The following is an 8515-nucleotide window of genomic DNA, read 5'->3' as shown; positions in this document are numbered from 1 at the left end:
TCCCGGGCGCGGGCCGCCGTGGTGTGAGACCTGAGGGACGGCCCGGCTGGGGGGTTGGCGGCATTGGAAACTGAGGCAGCAGGTCCCTGCCGGCCAGGCGCGTGCGACCGGCGCTCCCTGGGAGACCCCCGCCGTCCTCACGCCGTCGGCGTTTGCAGGTGGCCGGCGGCTGCTTGGCGCCAGGTCCCCAGGGAGCCCTGATCCCTCTGGGGTGAGAGCCGTCGCCGCCCGCTCCCTCCGGGTCCGGCACCCGAGAAACTGGCGCCTCAGCTTTGGCCGCCTGGGGCGATCGCCTGTCCGGTTTTGCCCAAGGAGCTGCCTCTCTGCTGGGCTATGGTGCTCTTTTTATTTAGAGAGTGTCTGTCATACGTGTACATGCAACCCCGGCCTTCTGAGGCTGGAGACAAAGCATCAGACTGACAGCGCTTCCACCCGCAGGTTCTAGATGTCTGTGCAAATGGAAGTCTCGTTAAGCATCACCGCGAAGTGGATAGCACTAGCATGTGGGTATAGGAGACACACCTGGCCCCTTAGGCGTAGGAATGGGAATGCTATTTAAGATGAAATTCACTGGTGATGGGTCCGAAAGAAGGAAGAAAACTTCAGCAAGGGAAAGGGTTAAATGGGTGACTGGGTGAAACATCCTATGGTTAAGCAGGGTGGGTACACTATAAGATTATACATGCTTGGGTGTGAGTTTGGAAATATTGGATACATCAAAACTGTGTTTTGGTCAATGACAGATACATGAATATTGAATGTAATTTAGTCTGTTTTGATACATGTCAAGAAGCAAAGCTCTGACAGTTGCTGATGGAAAATTGCAACATCATCACTGAAATATTAATGAAGCATTCATGGTGGAATAAATGTGTTGCTTTCATAGCTCAGATAGTCTACTACTGTGAATTCCCTTCCCTTTATGTATACCTTAAGGATTATAAAAATCTGTTATCCATGAAATTATTTTTAAAAATCCTCCACTCTTGTAGTCTTTCTGGAAAGTTATTTTGAAAATCCTATCATATCAGCATTTCTATAGTTATGTTAGTGACAAATCTTGGTTGAGCATAGAAATGACAGTTTTAGATGTACTTTGTGTCTTTAATCAATTTAAAGAATAAAACAAATTTTAGTGTTGTTTTTTTTTTTTTCATTTCCTTTACAGACCAGGAAATGACCACCCATGGAGGTGACAGTTTTATGACTGTTTAGAATCACCTGTTACAAAGTTTTAGAAGTCTTAATTTGGCCTTCTGGGTTATTCTAGGGATATGTATCCAATTGTTGATTAGACTGTTTCTCCTATTACTGCTACTATGTTTCTTTTGGCCTTTTAATACTTATTAATGGTGGTACATGGTGGAGGAAGGGGAAGGAAAAAGACAGTAAACCCAGTAAGAGGTAGTTTTGTTAGTTAGCTGATCTGGTCAAGGAAGGTGAAGAAGGAGCATAAAATAATAATGGAAGCAGAAAATTCAGCTGTGAGAGAAACCAATTTTAGAGATTTAAGATTTTTATCTGTGAATTCTCTAGAACATCATAGGGCAGTTTATTGGCTGTGCTGTTAAATACGATGCTGCTTATAATGGAGGAAAGCAGAGCCACGCATCACCCTAAACTGACATTGACAGATAAATCACTTATATTTGGTTTTGATATGCATGTTAGCACTTTTTAAGTGAATAATGTGGGTGTGATTGTTGGGGAAAGGCTTTATAAAATTTTAATAGAACTTTGTAAGCAGCATTGTGAAGATCTTTTTTTTTTTCATTAAATACATTGTCTGAATAAATCCACTCTGAACTTTATTTACATAGGATAACAATAGCTTATATAGATAGCACTTTGGTATTTATAAAAAGCTTGGAGATATATTTTCGTTTACAACAAGTATTTATTGAACATATATCTCCATCTCTATTAGTCAGATTTCTGAGCTAAAAATAACAACTGTTAGACACATAGCATGGGCCTGGGTCAGTGATGTGTGTTCAGATATTTTATATCCTGTGAAATCTCATTTATTTCTCATAGCATTCTTTGATTTAGATCCTGTTAATATGGCCATTTTACAGATGAAACACAGGAAGATTAAGTAACCTGCCCAAAGTTAAACTGGTAGAAAGTGGCAGAACAAGATTTCCAACCTAGACAGGTTGACTCTGTAACCCAAATTCTTAACATTAAACCTACATGGGTGAGAGGCAAGAACATTCTTTGCAAAACTTTACTTAGCATAAGGTCAGTTCCATTTTCCTGCTTCTGTACTAGTTCAATTACAAATGAATGGCTTTGACAGGTTATCCATGCCTATATTTCGCTACAAGACACAGAGCTCAGAAACAGAGGGCCTGAACTTAAAGCTAAAGTATTTCCTCAAAGTATTCAATCTTTCCGGCGTCCTCTGATCCTGCCCTCTGGTTTGTGAAAGTCTTCATCAGCAGGGTAAATAAATCAACACGTAGACATAAATTAGCAGGGCATTTGACCGACTTTCCCCCTTCTATGAATAATGTAGTAACAAGTAATAGAGAGTTGACTCTATTTGTGTAAATGTACAAAAGCATCTTAGAGGTTCTTGTATTTTGTTAGATGGAGAGCCTTATTGGTATGTTAAATCTGATGACTATTTTTGGTTTCTCAAAATAAGTGCATGGGCCATATAACTATTTGGTGAAAAGTTAAACAGAAAGGTTCTCATTTAGAGAGAACATTTTTTTTAAATTATTCAATTTGTTGGGATGACATTGGTTAGTAAATTTATAGCAATTTCAAGTGTACGTTTCTATAATTCATCATCTATACATATTGTAATGTGTGTTCATCACCCAAAGTCAATTCTCCTGTCGCCATATTACTTGACCCCTTTTACCATCTTCTACCATCCCTACACCCTCTTTTCCCTTACCCTCTGGTAACCACTAAACTGTTTTCTGTGTCTATGAGTTTTTTGTTTTGTTTTGTTTTGTTTGTTTGTTGCTTTTAGTTTTATATCCCACATACGAATAAAATCATATGGCTCTTGACTTTTTCTGACTAATTTCACTTAATATGATAATCTCAAGTTCTACTAGGTTGTCACAAATGGCAGTCTTTCACATTTTCTTTTGGCTAAGTAATATTCCATTGAATATATGTACCACATCTTTATCCAGTCATCTGTTGAAGGACACTCCGGTTATTTCCATGTCTTGGCCACTGTGAAAAATGCTGTAGTGAACATAGGATAAATGTTTTCAGAATTTTTTGGATAGATACCCAGAAGAAGGATTGCTGGATCATATGGTAATTCTATTTTTAATTTTTTGAGGAACCTCCATATTGTTTTCCATAGTGGCTGTAACAATTTACATTAGGAAGAACATTTTTTATTGAGTTTTCAAAAGTGCCTTTTGGCAGAGTGTACCTGAGGTGTTCTGCAGGGCATCTTTCATTGTGGTAGTTATGGATGCAGATGACAGCCCCACTACCTGACCCCATGTTGCTATTGGGCACTTGAATTATGATTAAGGCTACTGAGGAACTAAATTTTAAATTTATTTAATTTTAATGAATTTATTTTAAATTTAAAAATTTTTCCTTGATTCAGTTTTTGGTAAACTTTTAAGTATGCTTGGGATGACCTGGTTATGTGGATCTACTTTTTAACTACAAACTTTATGAAATCTAAATACTGACAAAGTATTTCTGATGAACAGCTAGTGTCAGAATTGATATATGTTGTAAGTGTAATATACACATTGGATTTCAAAGACAGTATGAATATGAATGTAAATATGTCAGTAATCTTTGTATTGATTATTATGTTAAAATGTATTTGATATATTCAGTTAAATAAAATATTAAAATTAATTTCATCTATTTAATTTTCTTTTTTAAAAATGTGGCTACCAGAAATTTTAAAATAAAATATAATGTTGCTCGCATTGTATTTCTGTTGGATGGTGCTGCTCTACAATTTAAAAAAAGTGAAGAAGCAGTATAGAATAAAACTGTTCACAGCCGCCCGAGATTAAGAAAATACCGCAATATCGGGTATCTGTTTTTGAGCGGATAAATACACACACACACATACACACACATACACACACGTACATACAAGATTTAACAGCAACATTTTTTTTCCTCTGGGTGCATAGGTGTGGAAAGTTACTCATTATGGACTATATATGGTAGGTGATTCTAAATCTAAGACATGAGGTGATGTGTCTTTTTCCTTTCCCTGTCGTAATGTTGACATAACATTTGAAACTTTTTTTCCTATGCAAGAATTTTAGCTTGCAAAATATGTCAAGAGCTGGATGGAAATGGAAATACAGAAAGGACCATTGTGTTTTCATGTCATTGTCTATGTGGTTGTGAGCTGAAATTCCTTTGCTTGGCTTTGGCAGAGAACAGTACATGTCCTTGACAGTGAGTTTGGATTAGTGTGTAATGCTGTCTAATTTGCTGTGTTTTCACCTTACTGAAGCACTTTGAAGCAGCAGCATTGCTCAGCAGGCTTAAGGGTTGATTGGACAGTCAAAAGCTCTGTTTTAGTTCTGTCACTGGCACTGATTTGTAATGTGACCTTCCTGAACTTTTCTTTTTCTTCATGCTGAGGTGACAGTGTAAAGGTATTAAGCGTTGTAAGAACTTTCCATATGCAATCTATTAAATATGTGGTTTTTTTGTTGTTAGTCAAACTGTTGACACAAATGGTGCCTCTATAGTGACAGAAAGGATCTATTTTACAACTTCAGACTTGAGTTATCCAGCAATATGTTTACTTTGGTTACTCTTGTTACTAAAGAGGGAACGCTTAGGCTTTTGTGGTCTCTGTTCCATTCTGGTTATAATACAAATGTACAATATTTTATTTCATCTGCCTAAGGTCCTTTGAGGTAGACTGGACAGATATTTCTGTATTATACAGGTGAAAAAATGAGTCTCAAAGACACTAGGTGACCTGTTCAAGGTTTCTCAGCCACTGACTACCAGAATTGGAACTCAAACTCCAGTTTCTGATACCTGTTTCTGTGTTCTTAAACATATTTCCCAATGTTTTGAAAACACTTCCCACATTAGTTTGAAGGTAATAAGGATCTTTCAAGCGGCATCATGCTTATACATGTGAGGTAAATTATTTGAAACAATTTAACATTTAGAAAATGTAGCGGTAGCTAATAAGCGAGGCTCTTAGAAATATTTACTTTATAGAAATAGATGGTTGTCTGGTGTTTGATCATTTGTTTATTCCTTCCTTCATGCAACAAATATTTATTAAGTGCCTACTATGTGCTGGATGCTTTCTTACCACTGAGAATACATAACACATGACAGATCTGGTCGCTGCGTTCATGGAGTTTAGACCTAGCAAAACGAGGCTCTCAAATGCACAAACTATGTTGGAACTAACACAAAATACAGTCAACAGCACAAACCAGACATGAAAGTGAATTGTTGCAGTTTAGTTTTTATTTCTTCCTTATTTTTTCAATAGCACTTTTTAGTTCATGCATTCCTCCAGAACAGTGATTTTAAAAATGAAAAGTATGCCATTTCCAAACATATTTCTAACAAAAATTGAACTCCAAGGCCTACGCATTAAAAGGGTATTATTTCTATCATTTCCTACGTGATATAAAATACATACCCTACTTGTATGTCTTTGTATTTGGATCAAGAAGTAAGGGAAATTAAAAAGAGGAGACTGAAAACTAGCAGATGATGTGAGTTGAAAACCAATGAAATTATTTTATTTATAAAATATGAGTTGATACATTTTCTTCAGGTTTATTAAATTTATAAAGTGTGGTAGACATGTTTGTTATTTGGAACTCCATGGAAGTTCAGGTTTTATGTCTAATTATCACTACCCCTTGAGCTCTTCCCATCTTTCCTTCTAAGTGGTTAATATTTTGATGCATAATTAAGGGGTAGTAAAGGTTGCACTAGAAATTCAGGTTTAGTGAAGCCATGGAAGCAGAAATTAGGTTTGCAGTTAATTCCATAATATGCCCAGTCTTCCAATTCTCATCAATTTCTCCTCAAAGAAATGAACTTGGAATTTCCATTATTATGGATGTTTTCCCCCCAAGACAAGTTACAACTCAACCTGTGTGGCTCTGACTTATAAATGGTTGTTTTCTGTCAACATTAGACATGACCTTAGGTACGTTTCAGATCAGGAAAAAAAATACATCAATGAAAATGCATGCCAAGTAATAGAAAGAATTTGTATACTGTATATCATTAGGATAACTTTATTCAAAATAAAGCAAATATGTTTGTGATATTCAGTGATTCTCTCTGGCAAGCGGATTTGTGAATTCTGTTTTCAACTTGGTTTCCCAGTGGATTAACTATTTAATCTTCTCAAGAGTGTTAAAATAGTGTTCCTGTGGCTCAGGCTTTATTTGAGGGAAATGCTAACCAAGACAAAGGGGTAATTTTCATGACATCTTACAATTATTGTGAGGTCTTTTTGAATCTTTAAGAATTATATTTGAGGTTCCTTTGTCGTTTGCTTTTTGAAATTATTAGGCATTTTATATGTTGAACATAATTTTTAGTACTCATATAATTATTGACAAAATAGATCTTAAAACTTGAAAGAGACCTTGAAAGAACTAGCTGGTTAAGACCCCTTTTCTAAAACAGTTGAGGCAATAGAGGCCCAGGTAAGTTGAGGGAATTGCTTAAGGACCCAAAACAACAGCTCAAGTCTTCTTTGTGTTGTGGATTTTCTAGGACTTCGTGTTTTGCTGGCAGACATCCCAGAAATAGAATACATTTTAAAAACTACAGTTTTAATCCCTTAAGCACTCCTTATAAAAGTTTGACATTTAGGTGAGTTCCGACACACTCAGTGCTCATTATTTTGGCTTTGTCATTGCCTGAATTCTAGAAACTGGAACAGTCATTCTACAAAGGACCTCTTAGAGGTAGAGAGAGTGGGACCCCTGGAGTAGGTCTCTATATTGAGGGTCCTGGATATTCAAATGTGAAGAAATGCCAGAACTGGGTTAATATAGACAGTTTAATTATTTTAATCAACGTAAAAGTAATATAGACAGTTTTCAACATTTGCATGTAACACATTAATGCTTTAACAGCAGCTACAAAAGAACTATGTGTGTATAGTTTAATTTTGAAATAATGTTAAACATGTCAATAGGAGGATTCTGTGAATGCTAGGCCTGGGCCGTTGGCCTTCTCGCCCGCCCCTTACCTTGGTTCTTACAACTTTTTTTCCATATTCCTATATACTTGAGGATTATACCACATTTCAGGAATAAAGGCATCCTTATCACAAAGGAGGTGGCTAGAAGGTGGGGTTGGGGTAGAGGCTGGGTGGGTCATGTGGATGGCGTGAGTTGTATTTATTGGGATCTGGCTTTGGAGATGGAGGTAGAAATCTGAGGGCTTTAAAAAGACCCTTTTTGAGTATCACTTTACTGCATAGATAAGTGGTTCTTAAACTTAACATCTCAGCCCTTCCCATCCTTATTTTAGAAGTAAATAAAGAATACAACACATTGTGAGCATAACGAAGGCCCATCATCCAAAGAGTATCCTAAATCCCACCTGCTCCCGTGCAGGGAAATGTCTGCCTTTTGGGGCCGTAGACCTTCTTTATATGATCCTTCTTACTCTCCCTCTAAAATTCCAATGGAGGAGATATACACAATGTGATGAATTTCACTGTTTGGCTTGAAATGTACCCAAAACTCAGAGAATATTTAATGCTTTTTTTTTTTTTTTTTTAGAAGGTGCTAACATCTTGACAGCATTATTACAATAGAATATTTGAAGGACATTGAGTTACTGAATTGAAACAAGCTGATACCTACAAATCTAGGTGGGAATGAAGGTCATTCAGGATTTAACCCAAAGGTCAATTTGCTAGGGTGACTCTCCACCTCTGTCTGCTTCTTCAGTAAGAGCAACAAACCAAGAAAATTGTTCAGACTTGGTTGTCGCGAGCTGGGCATCATGGGCTCACCCAGGAGCTAAATCAAGGTCAGCTCAAGGCTTTTTCCTCTTTGGATCTCTTAGTATGGAACTCTTAGTTTTTGCAATTGGATTTGAAATTATTCTCAGCTTTGGGAAGCTGTGTCTGTCACTTAGGCATGACAAGATCAGTTCTCTAAATATGATGAATTATATATTTTTCAGAGTAGATATACACATCCTTTGATATAGCTACATAGTCATTTTTGGAGCTGTTCTAAATAAAAGACTCCTTCAGCAAGCAGGAACATGAAACCTTGGAGAGGGTCAAGCTGTAGTTAATTATTATGATGTGGTATGTTGATCACATGGTGTACTAATGAGGCACAGGGCATCTCTACCCTCAGTTGTATTCCTTCTAATCTTATTTATATGTTTAGATCAAAATTCATTGACTTATTACATAGTTATTGAATGTCCACAATGTAGGAAATCACAGAAGTGGTAGGCATAAAAGCAGTTGGAGGTGAGTGATAATAATAGAATGAACATGGCGAGTTTAGAAAAGTGTTTTTGT

The 8515-nt window shown here is 36.8% G+C and overlaps 1 protein-coding gene across 14 annotated transcripts in view; it reads left to right on the top strand.

The window, feature by feature from the left end:
* Positions 1-8515, top strand: part of KIF21A (kinesin family member 21A) — a 132938-nt gene that overhangs the window by 532 nt on the left and 123891 nt on the right. The window lies entirely within an intron of this gene.

The sequence above is a fragment of the Rhinolophus sinicus genome, chromosome 1 (assembly GCF_057876585.1).
Source record: "Rhinolophus sinicus isolate RSI-liver-muscle chromosome 1, RSI-T2T, whole genome shotgun sequence".
Taxonomy (NCBI): domain Eukaryota; kingdom Metazoa; phylum Chordata; class Mammalia; order Chiroptera; family Rhinolophidae; genus Rhinolophus; species Rhinolophus sinicus.
Note: the sequence above shows the minus strand (reverse complement) of the source record. Positions and strands in the feature narration are given on the sequence as shown.